Below are 25,898 nucleotides of genomic sequence, written 5' to 3'. Positions count from 1 at the left end.
AAACGAGGCACGTGGAGCTTGTCGTAGACCATACAAAGCCTTTTTCAGGCAACACACAAGCCTTTCACCACTTGGACCAGACTGAACAAACCCAGGGGGTTGCTGCATGAAAACTTCTTCAGTTAGATCTCCATTCAAGAAGGCATTATTTATATCAACTTGTCATAGAGACCACCCTTTAGTCACAGCAATAGACAGAATGATTTGATTTGTAGCCAATTTCACAACCGGACTGAATGTTTCCTTAAAGTCACAACCAGGAACCTGAGAACAGCCCTTGGCTACTAATCGGGCCTTTCATAGAGAAACAGACCCATCAAGATTAGTCTTCACCTTAAACAACCATTGCAACCAATAGCTTTACGACCAGGAGAAAGTGGACAAAGTTCCCATGTGGAGTTAGCAATTAGAGCATCATATTCAGCTTGCACCACTAAATGTCAGTCTGAATGAGCAAGTGCCTCCTCAACAAAAACTGGCTCAGACTCATTTTTGTCCATAGCCAACACCTTAGGTTTAAACACCCTAGCCTTAGACCGAGTAACCATAGCATGAGTATTGGTAGTTGAAGCAGCAGGAACAGAAACTGGGGCAGGAGAAGACGGAGCACTTCTAGATGAGGAAGAATCAGGTCCAGCACTAGACCCTGATGCAGACACTGGGCTGACTGGAGAAGCTGGTGGAGAACCACAAGGAGCACAGGAAGACACCACACGATTCGGACTGGTCAAAGCAACCTCAGTGTCAAGAACTCTCCTAGGCTTCATAGAAGAAACAGAACACATAACAGGAACATATGTAGTAGTACACGGAGAATGTAGATCACCGGAAGTCGTAGTGACAGGAGATAAAAACCTAGACTCATCAAAAACAACATGTCGAGAGATAATAACCTTACCCTCTGGTGTTAAGCAATAACAGCCTTTATGTTGCGAGCTACACCCAAGAAATGTAGACGGTTGTGATCGAAAATCAAGCTTATGAGTAACAAAAGGTCATAAATACGGAAAACAACAGCAACCAAATACCCGAAGATGATCATAGGTTGGTGTATGACTAAACAGACGTTGATACGGAGAGTTACCCTTTAGAACAAAGTAGGAAGACGATTAATGAGATGAACCACACTACAATAAGCATAACCCCAATAAGCCATAGGTAAATTAGCTTGGGCAAGAACAGTGAGACCAGTCTCCAAAATATGTTGATGTTTACGCTTAGCAACACCATTTTGTTCTAAGGTGTGAGGACAGGTAAGGCGATGAATGATCCTATTATCTGCTACAACAGAAGCAAAGGTACGAAACTCGCCACCCCAATCACTCTGAAATTTCTTTATAGACTTTCCAAACTGAGTAAGTATCATTTTCTGAAATTGTAGAAAACAATCCACGGCTTGTGATTTCCGTTTTAACAAATAAACCCAAGTAAATCGACTACGCATATCAATAAACGAGACATAATACAAGTTACCTTCACAAGAAACAGATGCGGGTCCCCACAAATCAGAAACAACCAATTCAAACAATTCAGTATATTCAGTGTGAGACTATGAAAAGGGCAACTTATGAGATTTGCCTTTTTACAAGCTACACAAACATGATCAAAGGCATTTTTTATTGAAAGGAATCCGACACTGATCAAGAGCAGTCTTTACAATAACAAAAGAAGGATGACCAAGTCTTTTATGCCATAACGTAAAAACCTCATCACCCGTGGAGCAATCCTGAACTGCAGTGTTGTAAGCAGGCGGACGGAGAGCAACCAACTCGGCTGAAAAATGATAGAGCCCATCATGAACTTGGCCCCGCAGCAAGATTTCCTGTGTCTGGATGTCCTTAACCACACAATAAGACGGATGAAACTCAAAGAAAACATTGTTCTCAATCGTAAATTTAAACATAGAGAGTAAATTTTTTCGGATGCGTGGAACACATAAGACATTCGACAAATGAAGCAATTTCTTGTGTGTAGGTATAGTAGTATCCCCAATAAATGAAATCTTAGTAGAATCCCCATTACCCATGAGAAGCGATGAATTACCTGAATACGGAGTAGAGGTATGAAGATTGGAGGCATTTTGACACACATGATGTGTAGCTCCAGAATTTGGACACCACGACGTGCTCCCAACCGACAATGACACATAGGAATCAGTGGTGCTAGAAGAATCAAAAAGAAAGATATTTCTAAGGAAGAAAGAGGAGAAAACTAATAGAGGTAATACTCTGTGAAACTTTTTCTTACTTCATACAGTATACACAGTCCTATATATAGAAGAAAATGAAGTCTAACTACTACGTAACAACCCTTCAACAAATACTAACAAACTAACCACCTGACTAATCACTTAACACTCACACAGGTGAAGTCTGTGAAAGCAACTTTGTTTCCATATAGAGAATTTCAACAAGCTTCTGTAACTTGTATCATTATTAATAGATAATCTTATTTACGTTGAGCAATCTTTTCAAACATCTGGCCTAGAGAATAATTATGTAAACTATTAATCCACACTTCCACAGTAGTAGTAATAGATTTCCAATGGCAATATGACACATAACCCTGTTAAATATCTTCAAAAGTCTTTTTTTCCAAAGTAGAAACACAGCATTGCTAGAATTACTAAAATTAGCATAGCAAAAACAATTTCATATAAACCAACATAAAGATTAAAATCAAAGAAGATACTCCAAATAAGGTTAAAGCATATACGCATGAAATCAAACACCTCAACATTAATGATTATTAAATATGCCAAAAGTAAACCCCATAATTTATCAGCTACAAATGGGGCAATGCATGAGACCGTACTCATTACACTCAGTACACCTGACCACCATCATCCTCGGCTCCTTCACCGCCACTGCCATCTTGCAGCTCCCGTTACACCAAAAACACGGCAAGAACCTCACATGTCCGCAGCCACTGCAAACCTCCCCTGCTTTTCTCTTAGACAATCCCTAAGTAAAGCATCAAACCAACATTCGTCCATGATCCTCATCACTCCATCGGCTCCCCCGATGTAACGTCCTTTAATAAAATCTCGGGGCGGCGTCATTTGGCTCGTTGATTCTTTCCCTTTCCCATTCATTAATTCCTCAACTCTTCTTTGAACCCAGGGTCCATAGAAGTGTCCCGTTCGCAAATTATAATCCCAAAACTTTCAATCGCTGATTTATCCGCATTGCAGTCTTCGAATGTCTTACGGATTCCCCTCAACGTCGTTATATAAATCACCACTCTATTTTCCCCGTTTGGAGGGCATATTTGGTAGAACTTGTCTGAAATGGGATGGTTCTAAGCCAGTGTCATTTCCGGATTCGAGTTTTTTTAGCAAGGAAGAAGGTTGCTTCAAGAAGGTGCTGTTTCTGTTTAATTTAGGATCAGTGTTTTCCTTTAAGTTAGAGTTAAAAATTTCGATGTTGGGAATGGGGGGAGAGGCGGAAGCCATCAGCTTCCAGGCCGAGGCAGGGGTTACATGACGTGGGGTCGGGAAGGGACGGGTCTAGGTTCGGACCAAAGTGATATAAAATTCAACAAATTAAACTCCCATTGTTTACAAAATTTATCATATAGTTCTAATTTAAATTAATAATAATAATAAATTTAACCTTAAATATTTATAAAAATTTGTAAATTTAAAAAAATTCTTTTTGGATAAAAATAATTAAAAATTCTAAAAAACATAAATAAATAATAAAGAAAAAACCAAAGCATATGCATTAAAAATAATTATATTAATACTAAACAAAATAAATTATAAATGATGTAGCTCTCAAAATTGCTTCTTCCCTTGTGGTAATTTGCTTGCCCTTCAATTTCATCCTTTCTTTTATTTATTTTTTCATAGTAATGAACTCCAACCAATTTAAGCAAATTTCAGCTTTGGTTTGAACACGAACCCCAACGATTTAAGGCATTCGATCGGTTTCAGAGTGATTGAGATTGTAAACATTGTTGCACAAATTTAATAAGCGATTCCTCTTCCCCTCCAACCCTACCATCATTTTTATTTATGGTTTTCAAACAATTGAGCTTGCTTAATATATTTAATTACATTGGTTTACTTCAACACTAACAGTACGTTTGGTTCACTGTAATGGAATAGGACTGTAATTGAATAGAGCTGTATTTGAATAGAGCTGTAATTGAATAGAGCTGTAATAAGTAATTCAACTGTTTGGTTGAATGGAATGGAATAGAACTGTAATAATATTCTTGTGTTTGGTTGAATAGAATGATGTTGTAATAGCATAAGAAAAAAAAACTAAAATGACCAGAATACCCTTAGCGGATTTTTTTTAAGGTAGATGATTATTGTTATTGTTATTAAATTTTAATAAGATTATTATTGAAAATAATTTAATAAAAATAATAAATAGTTTAACCATATTTTAACATAATAATTATTAAATATAATTTAATAAAAAAACAATTTAATAACATTCTTAATATAATTATTATTATATGAGTTAAAAAATCAAAATATATAATACTATAAAAAATATATAATCACTTTATTATTTTTAAACTGCAATACATATTTAATGTGCTAAAATATCATTAGTGAAACAAATAATTTAATTATTCTACAAGAAAAAATAATTAAATATTAGAAGTAATAAATAACTTGAGAATTATATTTCACATCCAAACATAACATTCATGTATTAACAAAAAGTTACATGATTTCATTAGTTTATATGTCATAATCCATATGTTATAAACTTTTACAATCTCAAAAAAGTTTGAGATTCAATTTATTAAACTGAATTTGGTTTATAAACTCATTGTTTAATTGCTATATAATTGTTATTGCTTTTGCTTATTTTGTTTATCTATTATATAAGTATTATATTTTTGTTTGATTGTTTTATATCTAAAGTAAAAAAAAGTTTCATTTTTCAAAAATATGCCCCAAAAAATTCATTTAATTTAATTGAATATATTTTACTTTAATAAGCGAATGCGGATACAACTTTTAATTTTTTAACGAATATATATTAATAACTTGATAAATAAACAAAAAAAAATGATCAAAAAATTACCTATTCTGTTCAATAATAATCCTCCTCCAATTTGCAACCGTTAACAAACATAATCAGAAATTTACCTGTTCTGTTCAATAATAATCCTCCTCCAATTTGCAACCGTTAACTATTGGGGATTACGTACCATATATTTGTCCAATTTGATTGGATTCAAGTTGTTGTTTAACCATCAAAAATTAATTTTATTTAATAATATGTTCACAATTCAGAATTAGCTTGCACAGACATGGAAGGGTTTTCTAAAGGATTCATTTACTCTGATTTCTAGACTTAGCCAATCCTTCAACTTCTGATTCAGCAACTGAATAAACAACCACGATTTCATACAAAATAATAGCAAACTCCAATACAACCATGACAAAACAAAAAAATAAGAATAAAAATGATTTGCAAACGATCAGTTTGTTCAACTTTCCAGTTTTATGATCGGACCACAAATTTTGGGTTCCACTAATTGATGCATGTGGTTAGACATAAGAGATTGGGCAAGAAAAATATCATGCCAAATACACTAAGATAAGCAAAGAACCTAAACCTCAAATGGAATAAAACAAAGAAAATTTTAAAATCACATAATTTGATTCACAGCACATACCATCAAACATGTGTTTTGGAACAATGAAGTTTCAGCATCAGCTGCAGAATTTATATAATAAAAAGGACTGATACCTCCAATTTTATTATGGTAAGTGCCAAGCAAAGATTATACTTTTCTAAAATGTAACTCACAAAATGTAGAAAATACTTCAAACAACAATACTCGAATAAGGAAGACTATAATTTGAAACAAGATGAAGGGCATCAAAACCGAAACAAGCACATGATTAACTTCATCCCAAAAAATATCCAGTAATTAAGTGTCAAGCAACAATAGCCTAAGCAGCTACATGAAAATAGAAACTACAAATATTTAAAAGCATCCAATATAATAAATGACATTTCTCATGTAATGTTCCCATAAAACTTTTACTAAAATAGATGGATTCATCAAAACAACCTCATAGCCAACTTAAGCCAAAGCTGCTGCAACCTTCTTCTTCGGTGCTACTTCAGTACCTAGTATCATGATCCAACACAAATATTTAACAAAATGAAAGGGGGAAAAGCCCTTAAACTAGAACAAAATATGTTTATATAATGAAATTAGAAATTTCGTACTTTCTCTGAGACCAATCTTGAACCTACGAGGAACGTGGCGAAGATACCTCATCCTACTAGTTCCAGTGGTCTTTTTTCAAATTGCCTTAACACTCCAGTTATCTGATTCCCACGATAAACAAGTACCCCTTATATTTACAATCCATTAACATACACACTCTTAAAACTCTCAAACATGATAATAGAGTAGCACATAGCCTAACAATCATTAGAGTTTGAATTAGAAACAAAAATGCATGATATTGTGGTCATTTTAACCCTTTTCGGCATGTCAACTAGAGGTAAATTTTGAACTTTCTATTCAAATTCATTCATCAATGATTGCCAAACCCAATGTAATCCTACACTACATGGTACTTCAAACTACAAATTTTTAGAGCTAACAGGTCAAAAACTTTAGAAACAACAAAAAAATGAGTACTCCTCTCTAAAGAATGGATGATTACTTTCAAAGGAAAAGAGGGGATTTTTTAATTAAAAATGAAGCTTTTTAATCCCTCTAGTGTTGTTCTTAGCAATGACTGACCATTTAAGTAAGCTATAAATTAGGAAAAAAAACCCCACAACAAACTCTACTTAAACTGGCAGAGAGGAAAACAAAAGAAACAACGGAAAAGTGAAAAGATTTACCTAAAGAAGACTCCGATGAAGGCGAAGGAAGCAAAATATACTCAAATGGATAACAAAAAGAGAAGAAAAATTTTAGGCTAAGAAAAATTTGTAGAGAGGAAAATGAAAGGAACAAAAGAATAGAGGAAAATGTTTACCAGAAGGAGATAAGTGAGAGGAGTTTTACTGGTTGGAGTTTAAGGAAGAAAGGAAAGAAGGAAGGTGAGAAATTGGGGAGGGTAAAATTGGGGAGATGAATGACTTTCCAAACAACGAATGACCATTCGGTGGGGAGGAGAGGGAATAGAAATGCTCTCTATTCTCTGCATAAGGCTGTAATGGAATACACCCGTCACAGGGTATTCCACTCAACCAAACTGCTGTTTGTGGTGGGCCCACTGAATAGAATTGTAATGGTTTACCTATTACATTGAACCAAACAAGCTGTAATAGTTTCACTGCAAAAGAACTGGAAACACCCATTGCAAAGCTATGAGCCAAAATCAACAATCCCAAAGCTAAATTACATAAAAGAAAACTTTAAAAACCTTGAAGTCTTCATACAAAAGAGGCCATCTTTGTTTGTATAAGGGCTCCCATAACTCCCTCCACACCCAAGAACAATGGCTCAAGGAGGAAAGACCAGACACCTAACAATCCGACAACCCAGAAGTCATGTTTAGATTCCACCGATATCCAGAAAGATGAAAAGAACAAAAAAATTTGGAACCTTGTGAGAAAAAAAAAATATAATATATATATGTATATATATATAAACAAATAAAAGAAAGGATGAAAATGAATAGCTAGTAAATTACCGCAAGGGAAGAAGCAATTTTGAGAGCTACATCGTTTATAATTTATTTTGTTTAATATTAGTATATTTATTTTTAATACATACGTTTTATTATTTATTTATAATTTATTTATGCTTTCTAGATTTTTTAAATCATTTTTGTCAAAATAATTATTTTTTAAATATTTTTCCTCTTTTTAAAACTTTTAGATTTAGAATAAAATTGACAAATTTTGTAAATATTGAGAACAAAATTTGTTGAATATTAGATTTAGGATCAAGTTGATAAAATGTGTAAATACTGAAGAGCTAAATTAATTATTAGGCCAATAAAGATAGACCCACATCAACTTTCCATTAAGAATTTAATCGTGGGTGGCTGAAATTTTAAATTTTGAAAACATTGGTGTTGAAATTGAAAGTTTTTGAAGTTATGTGACCAAAATAAAACCTGAAAGTTAGATGAACATTCAGGTGGTTATACCTAAATTTAAAAACCCAATCCAATCATTATTGTCTTTGATAGTTTCTATCAAAATTTGTCAAGTTAGCATGTTTATTTTATGTCAATTTTATGCATGTCATATGAGGGCCACCTAATCAAAATTAGAACTTGATAAATTTTCATAAAAATAATAAAATTTTAATAAATGGACCGAGATTTTTAAATAAATAAAGGGGAACTTAATTTTTTCACTTTTTTAAGTACATAACTTAAATCTTGAATTTTGTTAAAGTGTGAGGACTAAAAACATATTTTGTAAAAAAAGCTCATTTTATCAACTTGGTTTAATTTAATTTAATTCAAATCAAAATCTGAGTAAATCAACTTTTGAATAGTCCTCAACGAAGTTAGCAAGCTATCATGACGTGGTAGATGAGAATCTAAAGAGTTAGACACAAAAATTTAAAAACATGGAGTCACCACTAACCGATTTGAGCAATGTCGATCAACCACCCATCACCTAAAGTTTTAAGACTAATCTAAGGAAAAACTTAAAAACTAAGACTATGTCTTATTACCAAAATTTGAGCTTAAGAGTACTATCACACCCCAAAAGCGATGGATCCAAAAAGGTGAGTAAGGTATGTATGTAAACTATTTTGGCATTTTAATAGTATAATCTACCACCCTGTTGATTTGTTGGTGACTTAGAGTATTAGCGCATACTAGCGTTAAAGTATCTGCCCATTGGCGATACTTACGGATTTAGTTACAGGGTATCTTCAAGTGAAAAAAGAGTATGCCCCAGAGTTTTGGCTGAGCACTAAGAGCCAATCAAGTGTATGAGGAAGATGTAGGAGATTTGATTGTCTTTAAGACCATGCCATATGTGAGTCACCACCAAGGTATAGTACACCTGGTTTACACAAGCATTTTCTAGTTGGTGTTTGTAACGGGATTAGTTGGGAGTCAACTAGATTGATTAGACTCTCTCTATGACTGGTCAAACAGTAACAAATTTCTTCACCGAATTCTCTTTACTTTTCCCTAGATTTTTGCAGGAAAATCAAGAGATTTGGGTTAGGTAAGCATCATCACTTGTCAAAGTCCATAGTAAAAGGGATAGGGAGTTTATATCCATTAAGGGAGAAGGCATTTTACATGACTTTACTTTCTACTTTACATTCTAGTTCTTCTTTATAACCAAAATGTTCTCTTCTTCTTCGTTAAGATAAAGCTAAGACCTCATTTAATCAATTGATAGTTTAACCCTCTGGTAAGTCTTATAGCCCTGTATGTTATGATTGTTGATGAGTATGATGTTAAAAGGTGTAAGAACAGCAGGGTGTGAGTGAAAGGCCTTGCATGGAGGTCGTACGTAGTTGAAACATCAGTAAACTATTTGTAAATATGGATTCTAATGGAAATTTCATGATTTTGTAAGTAGTTTTTGATGCTGGATTAGGAAGGAAAATTGAAATAGAAACTCCAAATCGAGGTAAAGGTAGGTCTCTAGTAAGTCCCTAGACTCGAGTTCTGCATGATATATTATAATGATTCCTTGTACAATCGATGTTCATATAGATGTGCATATCTTCTTGAGAAGTTGTATGTATGTATGGTTGTGTGTGTTCTCTGTGAAACATTCGTATGTATGTATGTATGTATTGAAGTATACGATGCACTGCATGGATATGACAATGTGTGGTAAGCATGCATGAGAAATTATGTGTTAAAAAGTATGATTCTATTAAGATTATAAGAAAAATATATGAAGATATGTCCATTATGTTATTTGAGTGATGTATGACTAAGTATGGTTGGTGATAAGGGGGTTCAGGCGGAGTGTTGGGAAAGTATGTGATACAGTGACGGACCTTGCGGTGGTGCTTTGATGACATCCGCTGGGACAGTAAACATGAAGTCCAGTATGGTGAAATGTAGTCCATTGGGACCATAAACACGAGAACCGCTGAGACAATAAAAATGAGAAATGCTATTGTGACAGATATGTGAAAAAACCATGACCATGGTACATTCTGGGAATGGCAGATGAGCCGTTCTTGTCTACTAGGGATTATGTGTGTCCCGAGGGCGATGGTGGGCAAACCTTAGCCAATTCTGAGTTTAGGCAAATCCATATCATTAAACATGATAGTTTACATGGTGCCTTTGTGGCGATTCATTTGGGAAGCCTTTGTTGTAACATCCCGAAATAGGGCCTAAACAGAATAGTGATTGCAAAACCACGAATTTGAGGTCAAAAAAACTATTTCGATTAAATTTAAATTTTATTCATTGATTGAATAATTGTGTGAAAATTTCGTGAAGAAATTTTATGTATAAATGCCTAATTTGATAATTAGGACTAAATTGTAAAATTAGCAAAATGTGTGTTCTAGATAATAAAGGGGATTTAATTGAAATGGGTTCTTAAAGTGGAGGTCCTTATTTAGTAATTAGACCATTATATTTATGTTTGGACAAAAAATGGGCAAGAATAGGACAAATTTGAAAGAAAATCCTTTAAGGGCATTTTGGTCATTTAGTAATTAAAAGAATTAAAAAGGAAAAATAAAGCCAAAATTGGTCCATCTTCTTCACGGAGGCCAAATATAGCATGGGGGAAGCCATGGTTAGGGTTTCCAAGCTTTTCAAGCTCAATAGTAAGTCCGTTTTAGCCTCATTTTTAATATTCTTTACGTTTTTAGATTCTCGGTAACTTGATTTAACTTATTCTAGCAATAATTCATGCTAGCAATAATTCATGCTAGGGTTCATATTTGGAAAAATAAAAATAGGTTAAATGTGTTTATTTTGATGTTTTATGGTAGAATATGAAGCTTGAAATTATGTTAAACAACTTTTGCTAAGTGATTTTAAGTGAAAACGAGTAAAACGACATAATCGGTAAAATACCTAATGTTCATAAGTACATGATAGAGTGAGAATTTGATGTTTCCATAGGAGGGAAAAATGTTCAGCGTGTCATAAAACATAAGAAAAATGGATAAATTTTAATTTCTGAACCTGGGGGCAAAATTGCAATTCTGCAAAGGTTTAGGGGTAAAATTGTAATTTTTCCAAAGTTTGAGTTGGGGAATGTTTTGAATAGTACATTAATTAAATAAGTGAAATATTATGTTTTAGATCCCGGAAAGTGAGAGTTGGACCTAGAACGGGAGAAAAATTGAAAATCGAGAAAGTTGGTAAAATGGTCGTTTTGGTATCAAGGTAATTTCATATGTTTAATAAGCATTTAATTATGCATATTTGAATGATAAATTGATATTTTGGCCCTAAATACTTTAGTATTGAGTTTCAGATATAATGATTAATGTTCGATAATAATTCGATATTGGAAAGAGAACTTGTATAATTTATATGTAAGACCATATTTTGTATTATGGCTTTGTATGATAACAAGAAAGTATTGACTAGCATAGTTTGATGAGAATAAGTTAAGTTGATGATATGATGAGATTGAGAATGTAAGTATGTAAGTTGAGTAACATTTTATTATTATGCAATTATTGTTATTAGTATTGTTATTATTAAGTTATGCAACTAACCTTGAGAAATTTGAGCAAGTAAGTTTCAGCTATGACTTAACAAGGCATTGATATCTCAAAGTCCATGGTTATACCATGGCAGTTAAAGAAGAATTGACGGAAAAGCTCATGTTCATAACATGGCATTTAAGGAGGAATTGACGGTTAAGGATGCCATGTAAGACCATGTCAAGAAATGGCATTGGTAAGGCAAGGATCCCGTGTAAGACCATGTCAAGACATGGCATCGGCATTGGTTAAGGACTCCATGTAAGACCAAATCAAGATGTGGCATTGGCACTAAGGCAAAGATACCATGTAAGACCATGTTTGGAACATGTCATTTGGTAAGATAAGTATATCTGTAAGACAATGCCAAGGCATGGCATTGATAAGTTCTATAAGGCAAGGAAATCATGTAAGACCATGTCAAGACATGGCATTGATGAGTTACTATAAGGAAAAGATCCCATGTAAGATCATGCCAAGGCATGGCATTAATGAGTTCATAAGACAAGGATACCATGTAAGACCATGTTTGGAACATGGCATTTGGTAAGATAAGGATATCATGTAAGACCATGCCAAGGCATGGCATTGATAAGTTCTATATGGCAAAGAAATCATGTAAGACCATGTCAAGACATGACATTGATGAGTTACTATAAGGCAAAGGTCCCATGTAAGACCATGGCAAGACATGGCATTGGTGAGTTCATAAGGCAAGGATACCACATAAGACCATGTCAAGACATGGCACTGGTAAGTTCAAAAAGGAAAAAGGTTCCCGAATAATCCAAAGAGTAAGTCAAAGAAACGATAAGGTGAGAACATGAAGAAAGAGTACAGGTAAGAATTTAAGGCTTATTTAATATTGAGATTGTAAGTAATTGAGATTATCAAGTATTAAGTAAGTGATGAGTTTCCAGTTATGCTTGTGACACTTTATGACATGATTGACAATATGCCTATATTATGAAAGAGTACTCATGTGTTAAGTGAGATGTCGCAGGTATGTAAACAACCTATTAAGCAAGGTGCCTTTTGTATTCTGAGCCTTTGGTAAGGTTACCGATGAGTAAGATGGGAAAGTAAGAACTAAACATTATTTAAGCAAATTATGACAGCATAGTAGTAAGCTAAATTGATTGCTAATGCTTATTATTTTACATGTGAACTTACTAAGCTTTATAAGCTTACTTCTTTCACTTTCCCAAGTTTCAGAGTACTTAAAAGCAAGCTCAGGTTGGAGGTTGTCGGAGATCACTTCACACTATCGACTATCAAGTTGCCAAATGGGTATCTTCATTTACAAACGTTCTAGTTTATGGCATGTATAGGGACTTAGCCATTTTGTGTGTATGTCCTTATGATATGGATAAAGAATGGTATTTAAATATTAGATAATGATTAGCTATTGAAATGGCTAATAAAGAACATGTTTCAGTGTTATGTATGCCTAAATGGTAGTTAATACAAAGAAATCATGAAAAAAGTGAAATTAGCATTAAAGCAGTATTGAACAGAAGCAGTGATGTGATCTTGAAAAATCACCAAGAATAGTAGAAATGGAATTAGGTGATGAATGAGATAGATAATTAAAGATAATTGAGTCTATTTTCATATGAAAGAAACATAGTAAGCAAAAGAAGTGTATATTAAGAGATATTTGAATTTTAGTGAGGTAGGGTAAGAGCAATTTCTGAATCCCTTGTTTTGAATTATAAATTCACTAAAAATTGTACAAAAAGAATTAGGAGTTATAGTTTATATTTCTAGATTATTAGTGAATCTACTTTCAATAGAAACAAATGGCATGGTTATTTGAATTCTTTACAGGGAGAAAATTGATTCGTAGTGAGGAGAGGTCAGAGTAGTCGAACAGTGCAACAGGGGAAACTTTAACTAATACAATGTACTAATTGGCTAGACCAAAAATTCTGGGAAAAAATTAGTAAGAAGATATATGAGTCTAGTTTCAGGGAAAATTCATGAATTTAAATTTTGAGTTTTGTGACTCGAGTTATGATTTATTTAGTGACTATGACGCAGGTGGGCAATTTTATAAGGAATAATAAAATAAATTGTTTTGATTTTCAAAGTATTTGAAAAATTTTTAATGTTCCCGGTTTGGTCCCGAACCGTTTCAATTGCATGTTTTAGGGTCTCGTGGGCATATTTTAGGGACAAATTGAATGAATGTAAATAAATTAATTTTAAAATCAAATTTTATGTCTCGAATTAGTAAGTTAAGTCAGGTAACGCCTCGTGCTCGACTCCGACAACAGTCTTGGGTAAGGGGTGTTAAATTTGTGGCGAGTCACCTTTAAAGCCTTCATGGTAAGTCACCTATAAAGCCTTTGTAACACCCTTTACTCATCCCGATTGTCGAACTCGGGTAATGAGATGTTATGTAACACCCCTAACCCATATCTATCGCCGTAACAGGGTTAAGGAGCATTACCTGAGTTTACAGAACAATTTCAATTAATTTATGTCAATTACTATTTATATCAGAAACCAATCATATTTAATCATAATGTCCCTTGAATGGGCCCTCGAGACCCAATTTATGCTTTAGGAACAAGTCGGGACTAAATTGGGAGCTCAGAGAATTTTTCACAAAATCTCAAAATTTTTCTTATGTGCAGGGGACACATGCCCATGTAGTTCATGCGGCCAAGTGACACGCCCGTGTCCCAGGCCGTATGGGCATTCAATGTGAGGCACATAGCTGTGTCCGAGTCCATGTCCATGCTCGTGTAACTCTCTAACTTGGGTTACACAGCCAGCCACACATCTGTGTGCCAAGCCGTGTGGAAAAATTTAATTTTCAAAAATTAGGTGTAGGGGTCACACAGCCAAGTCACACACCCATGTGCTAGGTCATGTGACACACATGGCTGAGACACACGCCCGTGTCTCTACCTGTGTGAGAAATTAGAAGCCTTCTATTTCTCAAATTTTAAGATGCAGGGGACACACGACCAAACCACACACGCGTGTCTCTGGCCGTGTGGGCAAAATAATGCCATTTCCGAGCCTTATTTCTCACCCAAATTTGCCTTGCACCTACATTAACATTTTAACACATTTCCAAACCAATTCAAAACATTTAAATCAAGTCAAAACCAATTCTTATGCATATCATCACATATTTTTAAGTGACCAACTTACCAAATTGGTCGAATATTCATTTAAGCATATTTATACCTAATATGTATATCAATTCAAGCACACAACACATATCAACATAATATGGTCTCATACACATATTTATCAAAACATACCATCACTAGCCATTCCAATGGCTAATTACAACCAAATATTAATATGCCATTATTTGGTCAATTTAACCTATACATGCCATTATACTAAGGGAAATTTTACTAATTATACCAAAATGAGCTAAAGGATAGTGTGATCTTGCTCCGACCTGCTTCCAACTTTTATAAGCTTTTGAGTACTATAAAACAGAGGAAATAAAGTAGAATAAACATATTATGCTTTGTAAATTCGTATAACGGAAAATTAACTTACCAAACATTTATATTTAAGATAAGCATACAAAATTTATCCAAAGAAATTTGACAAATTTCCTAAACACATATAATCTCAAGAAACTTGTTAGTCAGATATTACATTTAAACATCAAGAATCAATAATGAGCTCATCATGTAATAACTTTCATAAACATGTGCTTTTCATATCATATTTCCATATAACATTTGCATTTTCATAACAAAACATCTTAAGTTCAGTTTAACCATGTCAGAACTTTACCCGTTGAATTTATTTGAAATATCGATGGATACACATGTAGTACATTCGAAGTGTACAAAACTGTAGCCTGTCAACTCATATTCAGGGGTACCCATTAGGGTACATAATTAGGAAGCACTCTATCGAGCCATATAACAGGATGCTCATATGAGCCATGTAACAGGAAGCCTATAACAGGAAACTCATAAGAGTTTAAAACAGGAAGATCATTGATCTTAACAGGTAACTTCGAAGAGTTATTATTAGGGAGCTCCAGATAGCCATATAACAGGAAGTTCAAGCGAACCATATCAGGAAGCTTATAAAGAGTTGTGGTATGTCCGCATTATATGCAGGATCCATACTGATCATATAACAGGACACTCACAAAGAGCTGCAGTATGACCGTAACACATGTAGGGTCAATACCGATCAGGATGCTTATAGGAAACATGTAATAGGAAGCTCGAAAGGGCTTATAACAGGATGCTTGTAAGAGCTATGGTGTGTCCGCAACATATTCAGGACCACAACCAATACGGGAAATCTGTATCCATCAAATTTCATTTATTCAGACGAGACTTATTGCTTTTCGGGCATTATTGAACATGTGATTAATTTCATATTTTCATAGCATTTATACAATTCAGAAATACACAACATTTAATGCAAACATATAAATATACACAAATTAGATACACAAACTTACCTCGTCACTTGCTCGTATACGGAGATATACTAATTTGATACTTTTTCTTTTTCTCGTTCTAACTTTTTATTTGATCTTTTCATATCTATATAAATGAATTTAACATCAATTTAACACATTTCATATTCAATTCAATCCAACTTACATCTTAGGCAAAATAACCATTTTCCCCTATACTTTTAATTAATTCAAATTTCATCCATAGGCTCGGAAAATAAAATCCATACAATTTAATCCTTATTCCAAGCCTAGCCAAATTTTTCATATAACATTTACAGCCCATGTAATTCATAAAATTTAGAAATTTTCCATGAATTTTACACCTTTACAATTTAGTCCCTAAATCATAATTTCATGAAAATTTCCTTTACAATAGTTCTTTATCTATCAACAACATTTCATTTTCTACCATAAATTTCAAAATTTCAGCATACTCATCCATGGCAAAAATTTATACTTTGATAACTTTGCAATTTGATCCCCAAAATAGATAGATTAGGTTATTATGATCTCGAAAATATAAAAATTACTAAAAATAAGACAAGAATTCATACCTAATTGAGCCAAAACAATTTGCTTAAACTCACTTTCTCTTAGCTAGGGTTTTCATGTATTTTTAATTTGTGGTCTTGAAACCACTATTCTGATTTCACTGAAAATGGGTTGTTACATGTTACGAGCAGTTATCAAACAATTTCATACAATTTATTAATAAAAGTCTCAAATAAATAATAAATAAATACATACGAGCATGCATAAATACATTATTCAATCTATTTCAAGTAAATATTGAGTGTACAGAAGCTTAAAAAACAATTCTGAAATGAACAGGGATCGATTTGAATTAAAAAAAGAAAAGTTGGGAAAATTTTGGGAACAAAGGACACACGACTGTGTCCTGAGATTGTGTGGAAGAGTTGAGGACGTATGAATGGATCACATGGTCGTGTGAGCAAACCGTGTAACAACCTGATGCCGTGTGGAATTGGGGTCACACAGTTGTGTGGGTCGACTGTGTGACATAGCTTAGCCCGTGTGACTCTGGAACATGGTTGTAACAACCCATTTTCAGTGAAATCGAAACAGTGGTTTCGGAACCACAAACCTGAGTCAGAAACAAAATTTATTTTAATATTATTGAATGGTCCATATTATGATAGGAATGTTATATGAAAATTCTGATAAGAAAATTTTATCGATTATGTGCTTAATTATGGAAAGGACCAAATTGCATAGAATGCAAAAGTTGAATTCTAGTAGCTAGAAGGATCAAATAGCAATGGAATTCAAAAATTGATGTCCTTATATGATAATTACACCATTAAAGAAAAGTTAGTAGATATTTTTGGTGATTCATTCATGGAAAAATTAGAAAAGGCTAAGGACTAAATTAGAAACTAAAATAATTAAAAGATGATAATGGAAAAATCTCATCATTTTATATCATCTTCCCCAAAATTTGCATGGAAACCCTAGGAGAGAGAAAGGAAGTTAATCAAACTTAATTAGGTATGCTTTCTTGTCCTGTTTTTAGTAATTTTTATATTTTTAAGATCGGGATAATCTAATCTATCTATTTTAACGATTAATTTGTAAAGATATCAAAGTATAGAAAATTTTCCATGGATTAATATGCCTAAAAATTGAAATTTATGGTAGAAAATGAAAGGTGTTGATAGATAAACAACTTTTACAAAGAGAATTTTGATGAAATCATGATTTAGGGACTAAATTGAAAAGTGGTAAAACCCATGGAAAGATTCTGAATTTTGTAAAATACAAGTGCTGTAAATGTTATATGAAATTTTGGTTAGGCTTGGAATAAGGATTAAATTGCAAGAATTTCATTTTCTGAACCTAGGGACGAAATTATCATTTATGAAAAGTATAGAGGCAAAATGGTAATTTTTCCTAAGATGTAAATTGAATCCAATTGAATATAAAATGTGATAAATTGATGATTCAATTCAATTATATAGATCTGGATAACTCAAATTCGAACCTAGATTGAGGAAAAGAAAAAGTTTCGGATTAGTAGATTTTCATACACAAACAAGTATCGAGGTAAGTTCGTGTAACTGAATTGTGTTTATTTATATGCTTGAATTGAATATGGCATGTGATTGTATGAATTACATAAATGTTAAAAATAAATGAAGTAATCATATGTTCAAACATATCCGGAAAATAATAAATTCCGTTTGAATAATGAAATTCGATGGATAAATTTCCCATATTACATGTGGTCCTACATATGTTGCAGACAGAATATAGCTCAGACGAGCAATCCTGTTGTAACACCCCTTACCCGTGTTCGATGCCGGAATAGGGTACGAGGCATTACTGAACTTAAACATAAGCAAACATACAAAACCGAGACGTAAGCTTCCATCCAAATTTAAAACTTTTCATTTACGTTCACATCGTCCCAAAAATGAGTCTACGAGGCCCAAAACATGCATTGGAAGTGGTTTGGGACTAAACCGAGAACTTTGGAAAATTTCATAACACTTAGAAAATTTTTCATGATTTAAGAGCCACACGCCTGTGTGGCTTGGGACACGTACGTGTGGGCAGGTCGTATGATAACACACGCCCGTATCCCTAACCCGTGCAACTCTCTGTTTGTCACCCATAAACAAATTGAAGTCACATGGCCAAGGCACACGCTCGTGTGCTTAGGCCATGTGGTCGATTTAATTTTCACAATTTTTTCATAAAATAGGTGCAGACTTCACACTCCCAGAGCACACGCCCTTACCTGAGGCCGTGTCATCCACACGACTGAGACACATGCCCGTGTGCTCAATTCTGAGCATTCTGTTTTACAACAATTAAGGTGCAGGGGACACACGGTCGGAACACACACCCATGGGGCAAGCCGTGTGTCACACATGGCCTAGACACATGCCCGTGTGTCTACTCGTATGGACAAAAACAAGGCTATTTACCAAGCCATATTGTCACCCTTCTATGCACAAACCTACACAACAAAACATAGCACCATTCCAAGTATATACATTCAACCAACTCAGCCACAACCAATGCATCAATACCTCATTCACATGCTATCATTGATCATACATAAATATCACATATATTTCAACTCAAATCATGCAATTTCCCACATCCATGAAAACATCATCATATGCATATATACTTAAACCAATATTAGCCAATTTCATATGGCCATACACAAAATAAATTATCAACCAATATAGGCCAACACGTTAGGTCATTTCAATTATGACACATAACAAAATAATCAAGTCCCTATACATGCCATAACTAAAAATATTGAAATCAATTGTACCCAAAATATTAAGTTGATAGTGTGACTAGATCTCTGATAATCTCTGATCCCCGAGCTAGCTTGGTAACACTATAAGACAAGGGAAAAGAAAGAGGAGTAAGCTTTAAAGCTTAGTAAGTTCCCATGCAAATAATATGCATCATGAACACACATTTAACATACAAAAAACATGATGATAATTGGCATAAATATTATTGAGATCTCACAATCATAACTAACTCAATCATAACCTTATTGAGGTTTCATCACATATCGAGCTCATTACGTATGAGTTTTACATATGTACCTGAATCATCTTGAATTGGATTTACACACAATTTGTCTTTGACATATCCGTTAAATTTACCCGTTGAACCACTTGGAATACTAAAGGATACTCGGGAGTCCCGTACACTTGGTACCATACTAATGCTATATCCCAGATATGGTCTTACATGTAATCTCATATCGATGCCAATAACCTAGCTATGGTCTTACACAAAATCTCATATCGATGCCATATCCTAGATATGGTCTTTCACGAAATCTCATATGATGCCATATCCCAGATATGATCTTACACGTAATTTTAGTAACCCCAATGTCATGACATTTGTATCCTATCTATTCCTAAGGTTCAAATGGGATTTCACACCAGTCGTAACATTGTCTAACATGCTCAATGGTCAATCATAATTCATACAATAGTAAAACATTTAAAACATAATTATAACAATGCATTATTTACATAAGAACTTACATCGGTACATAAATAGTACGAAATGGACCTAATCATCAAATACTTTGTTTTTCCCCCGATCTACATCCGAACCTCATTTCTCTTGATCTATAATAGCAAATTTAACTCATTTCAATATTTTTGCCCCTAAACTTTGATATATTTACATTTTATTCCCTGACTTGTAAAATGAAATCTATTCAATTTCATCAAGACCCAAGCCTAGTCGAACCTCTTTCATGCTTATAACAGCTCAAATTTTCTACTTAATCACACTTTTATACACATTTTGAAATCCTTTTACAAATAGGTCCTTTTGACATTTTCATAAAAAATCACCTAGCAAAAGTTGTTTATCTAACATTAAACTTGCATAATCTACCATTAGACATCAAAATACACAAATATCTAACATGGTTCAAACCCTAGACCACAATCATCTCTTAAATTAATGATATAAATAGATAGATCGAGTGATAACACTTCAAAAATGTAAAGAGCATTAAAAATAGGGTAAGAACGGACTTATAATCGAGCTTGAAAAGTGGCAAAACCCTAGCTTTGTCCTGCTTGCAAATTTTGGCCAAGCATGAAGAAGATGGACTAAATTTTGGCTTGATTTTTGGTTTATAATTCATGTAATTACTAAATAACCAAAATGCCCTTTTCTTCAGACACTAAAATTCTCTTGCCTTATGTCTATTTTTGTCCAACTTAAATTAAAATCGCCTAATTACCATCTAAGGATATTCAATTTAAAATTTCAAAACAATTAGACATATCTAGGATGTAGAACTCAAATTTTGCACTTTTTATAATTTAGTCTTTTTTGCTAAATTGAGTGCGCAAACGTCAAAATTTTTGAACGAAATTTTCACGAAATAATTAAATAAAATTTTATACCATGAAAATGTAATAAAAATAAGTTTTTCTATGTTGGATTCATGGTCCCGAACCACTGTTCTGACTAGGCCCAAAATCGGGTTGTTGCACCTATTATAGCCCTCTCGAGCATCCTGTTATATAGTTCCTACGAGCATCCTAATCGGTAGTGATTTTGCATGTGTTGCACTCTATTGCAGCTCTTTGTGAGTGTCCTATTACATGATTCGATCGGTTGTGATTCAATATATAATGTGGACACAAACGCAGCTCTACGTGAGCGTCCTGATATAAGCTCTTATAGGCTTGTGACAGCCCAAAGTTGACCCTAGTCGGGAAGTGGTTTCGGGACCGCTAAACCGAGTCACCGAAATGTTTGAATGTGATACTTATTGTCTAGAATATGTAATTAAGAATGTGTGAAAATTTCAAGCTTCAATTTGGTTGATTTCATGTGAATTTAGTCAATAGGACTTATGTGAGAAAATTCTAAAATGTGATAGGTCAATGTGTGAGGACCTATTAGTGCATGTGGACAAAGGGGGACTTGCATGTCAAATTCCCCCCCTAATGAGTAGTGGCCGGCCATGACAAGGAATGATGGGCAAAACATGTCATGAAACATGTTTTGTTAATGGAAGAATAAAATAAGGAGTATGGGTAATAAAGAAATGGAAACAAAAGAAAAAAAATGTGTGGTTGCCCCCCCATTGCCGTGAGCTAAAGAGAAGAAAGGAGAAAAATTTGTGTTCATCCTTTCTCACCTTCATTTAGCCTAAATTAGAAAGAAAAACAAAGAAAAAAATTTCTCATCCTTTGGTTCATCCTTGGCCAAAAAAATTTTAAGGAGGAAAGAAGAAGAAAGGTGAAGAGATTCGGCCATGCATGTAGCTAGGCTAAGGTATGTTTGATGATGTTCCATGAGATGCATGCATGTTTTAGTTGTTAGCTTGAGTTCTACCTAGCCCATGGTCTAAATCTTGCTATGTGATGGAAATGGCACTTGACCATGGATGCATCATTCTTGGTTGATGTTTGATGTTGTGGTGATGAGGCATGAGGATGAGTTAAGATTCGGCCTAGGTGGAGGTTGTGTTAATGCCATTGCATGCAAAATATGAAGCTTGTTAATGATGCATGTGATGATGGCTTGATGATTCTTGAACCTCCTTTTTAGCATTTTTGTGTGAGCACATATGTGCATTGGTTGCTAAATGGAGAAGAATCGGCTAGCAAGATGTGTGCTAAGGCCGAATGTAACTTTGCATGTTGATGAGCAATGCATGTGTTAAATCGATGAAAAGGGGGAGGATGCTTTACTAGTGTGTGTATATGTGTGTATTAAGTGTTGAGATCGACCCCAAAAATAGACATGCATATTCGGCCAAGGGGAAAGAAATTAGCTAATATGTTGTGTTGATGCATGATTTTTGCATGTATGAGACTTTAATGTCTAATGTATAAATATGGGCTAAGTGCCTTGTGTTCATCTTTTTGATGCCTAAATGATGAAATCAATTTATTTGTTTGATTAAGCTCAAGAGCAAAGGGGAAATAAATCCGATAAAGGGAAGGAAAAAGTGGTTGAATAGCTAGCGGAATCGTTCGACAACACCCGAGGTAAGTTCTTGAGTAAGAGAGCTTAAATTACGATGTGATTAAATCATGCTCTATGTGAGGCTATTGAGCCGAATGTGCAAGGATGATATGTGCCTTGTGTTTGAGTTTCGCAAATGAAAATGAAATATGAATGTGCCATGAATTATTGTTAGATGTGCATGATTAATTGAATGCTGTCCGGGCTAAGTCCCGAAGGCTTTGTGCTAAGTGAATATATCCGGACTAAGATCCGAAGGCCTTTGTGCTAGATATTAAATCCGGGTTAAGTCCCGAAGGCATTCGTGCGAGTTGTTAAATCCGGGTTAAGTCCCGAAGGCATTCGTGCGAGTTGTTAAATCCGGGTTATGTCCCGAAGGCATTGTGTGAGTTACTAAAACCGGGCTATGTCCCGAAGGCATTTGAACGAGGAGCTATATCCGGTTAAATCCCGAAGGTACGTGATTTGGTAATGAATGAGCTTGCTGTAAAATTCCAGCGAATACTCGAAAAACATCCCAATATGGGGATATGTTACGTATGTGTTGAATTTAATCGAGCCCTTACAAATAAATGTTCGCTCAGTTGATAAACGAGCTACCGGCCTTCGGCTAAGTTAGTCTATTGTGTATGTACATAAGGGTTGTTAATGTTGTGAAGCAAGTTTGATATCGGTAAATTGCGTATTATGAAATATTCCATTTAGCTAAATGTGTGTTATTCTTTGTTTATGCTGGAATTCCTTGCTCAAAACTTACTAAGCATAAATTGCTTACTCGTTACACTGCTCCTCTGTTTTATAGATTTTTGGTTCTCCAGCTATCGGACTCGGGATCTTGAAGTCGAAGTCGCCCACACTATCAAAGGCTCTTTTGGGTACTATTTTGGTTGAATCTTGATATGGCATGTATAGGACTACCCATTGTTGTTTTCGAGTACTTTATGAAATGTATAAGTGTACAGCCATGCGAAAATGGCTTGTAGAAGTGGAGTATGGCATTAGACCATTCGTGTTTATGAATGTATAGATGGTTTCATGATGTAACTATAGTTGGAATGGAAGTGTTGAGCAAATGATCAGCCACTGGAATGGCTAAGTATGATCATATGTGGGCTTATGTATGACAAGGCCCTAGTTGGTCCATGAAACCCCAAATTAGGTAAGGTTTACTTTGAAAACAGAAGCTGATAGCAGCAGTGGTGTGGATTGGAAAAATCACAAGAATTCGTAGGAGTGGAATTAAATAGTGAATAAATTATGTAATCGAACCTTGATGAATTTACTTTCATATGGAAGTAACGGAACAATCATAGGAACAGTACAGTAAGAGATATTCGGGTTCTTGTGGAACAGGGCCAGAACAGTTTCTGGATTCCCTGTTCCGACTTTGGAAATTCAGTATAAATTGACCAGAGATAATTAGGGGTCATACCATATATTTATGGATTCCTCTCTGAGTCTAGTTTCCATAGAAAGAAACGGCATCAGTATTGAAGCTCTGTGCAGAGAGATATCCAAGTCGTAATGGGAAAAGGTCAGTGTAGTCGACCCCTGTAACATGGGAGACTTTGACTAATAAACTGTACTAATTGGCCCGACCAAAAATTCTAGAAAAAAATACATAGGTGGAGACATGAGTCTAGTTTCAGGGAAAAATCACAAAACTGATTTTCGAGTTGTGAAACTCAAGATATGATTTTTGAAGCGACTAGTACTCAGACTGGGCAGTGTCTGGAAAAAATTTTTCAAAGTTTGTTAACATCTCGTGTCCGACTCCGGTGTCGGTCTCGGGTTCGGGGTGTTACAAGGCTTCTTGACATGGCTTGCTTGAACTCCCTATTACCTTATCCGGTGCTCCCTGTTATTGACTCTTCAGAGTTATCTGTTAAGCTCTATGAGCTCCCTGGTTAAAACTCTTATGAGTTTCCTATTTAGCCCAGAAAAGTGTCCTGTTACATGGCTCATCTGAGCATCTTGATATGTGGCTCGAGAGTGTTCTCCTTGATTATGTACCCTAATGGGTACCGTTGATTATAAATTGACAGTTTGTAGTTTTGCACACCTTGTGTGTACTACCTGAGTATCCATCGATATTTCAATAATTCAATGGACACAACTTCTGACATGAGAAATTATGAGATTAAAAGAGTTATGTCTCGAATACTTTTGAAATACCTAAAAAGAGTGTAGCATGATGAGCTCATCCATCTTTATTTGATGTACATGTGATTTATGTGACTAACTCGCTCATTTGAGTGTATGTAATTAGGCAAATTACTATTTTGTTGGAAAGCATGTTATTATATACTTATTTTATTGAATGCGATTGGTAGGTTTAATTCCTATTATACGAACTTACTAAGCATTAAATGCTTTCTTGGTTTTATTTTCTTTTTTCTTTATAGTTTTAGAAGCTCATTAAGGTTGGACAACAGTCAGAGAATCATCACACTATCCTCCAGCTTGTTTTGGTATAAAAAGTAATCTTATTTTGATATAATGGCATGTATAGGTTAACTTGGCCAATGTTGGCAAGTACATGGTTGTTTGTAATTTAGCCATTAGAATGGCTAATAATGGTTTGTTTTGGTATATTGATATAAGATTATATATATCATGTTTAACATATATGTATGTAGTTGGTTGGATTGAATTAGGGTAAAATATAAGTCTTTCCTAAAAGGTAAGTTTGATCATAAGAATGTATATATATTATTTCATACCTATTATTGACGTTTGCTTGATTTATATGACTTAAACTGGTTGGAAAATGGGCAGATATTATTGTAGGTTGAAGGTTAATTTTGGGTGAGAAATAAGGCGAGGAAATGACCTTATTTTGTCCACACGGACATGTGTCTTGATCGTGTGTGTCACATGGCCTGGCTCATGGGCATGTGGTTTGGCCGTGTGTCCCCTGCATATTAAATTTGAGAAATAGAATTCTGAATTTGGCATATGGGCAGAGACACGGGTGTGTGTCTCGACCCTGTGTGATACACAGCCTAAAACATGAGCGTGTGTCTTGGCCGTGTGAAACCTGCACCTAATTTGTGAAAATTAAATTGACCACACGGTCTAGCACATGGGCATGTGGCAGGCCGTGTGGCACAAGTCAGAGAGTTACACGAGTAAGGACACGGGCTGGGACACAGTCATGTGCCTCACATCGAATTACCACACGGCCTGAGACATGGGCATGCCATTTGGTTATGTGAGTCGCACAGCCTGTGTAACAGCCCGATTTTGGCCTAGTCAAAACAGTGGTATCAGGACCACAAATCTGATGAGGAAAATTTTATCT

The 25,898-nt window shown here is 34.6% G+C and overlaps 1 long non-coding RNA gene and 1 pseudogene across 1 annotated transcript; both read right to left on the bottom strand.

Annotated features, from left to right (window-relative positions):
• Nucleotides 1-2,780: 2,780 nt before the first annotated feature.
• On the bottom strand, nucleotides 2,781-5,410 carry LOC107959440 (uncharacterized protein At5g39865-like; annotated as a pseudogene).
• Nucleotides 5,411-5,859: 449 nt separating this feature from the next.
• Nucleotides 5,860-6,458, bottom strand: LOC107953306 (uncharacterized). Its single transcript, XR_001699177.2, has 2 exons — nucleotides 6,213-6,458; nucleotides 5,860-6,110 (listed from the first exon to the last, which is right to left on the bottom strand). It is a non-coding gene; the product is annotated as an uncharacterized lncRNA (long non-coding RNA).
• Nucleotides 6,459-25,898: the final 19,440 nt, after the last annotated feature.

The sequence above is a fragment of the Gossypium hirsutum genome, chromosome A08 (assembly GCF_007990345.1).
Source record: "Gossypium hirsutum isolate 1008001.06 chromosome A08, Gossypium_hirsutum_v2.1, whole genome shotgun sequence".
NCBI lineage: Eukaryota > Viridiplantae > Streptophyta > Magnoliopsida > Malvales > Malvaceae > Gossypium > Gossypium hirsutum.
This window is presented reverse-complemented; position numbering and strand designations above follow the sequence as displayed.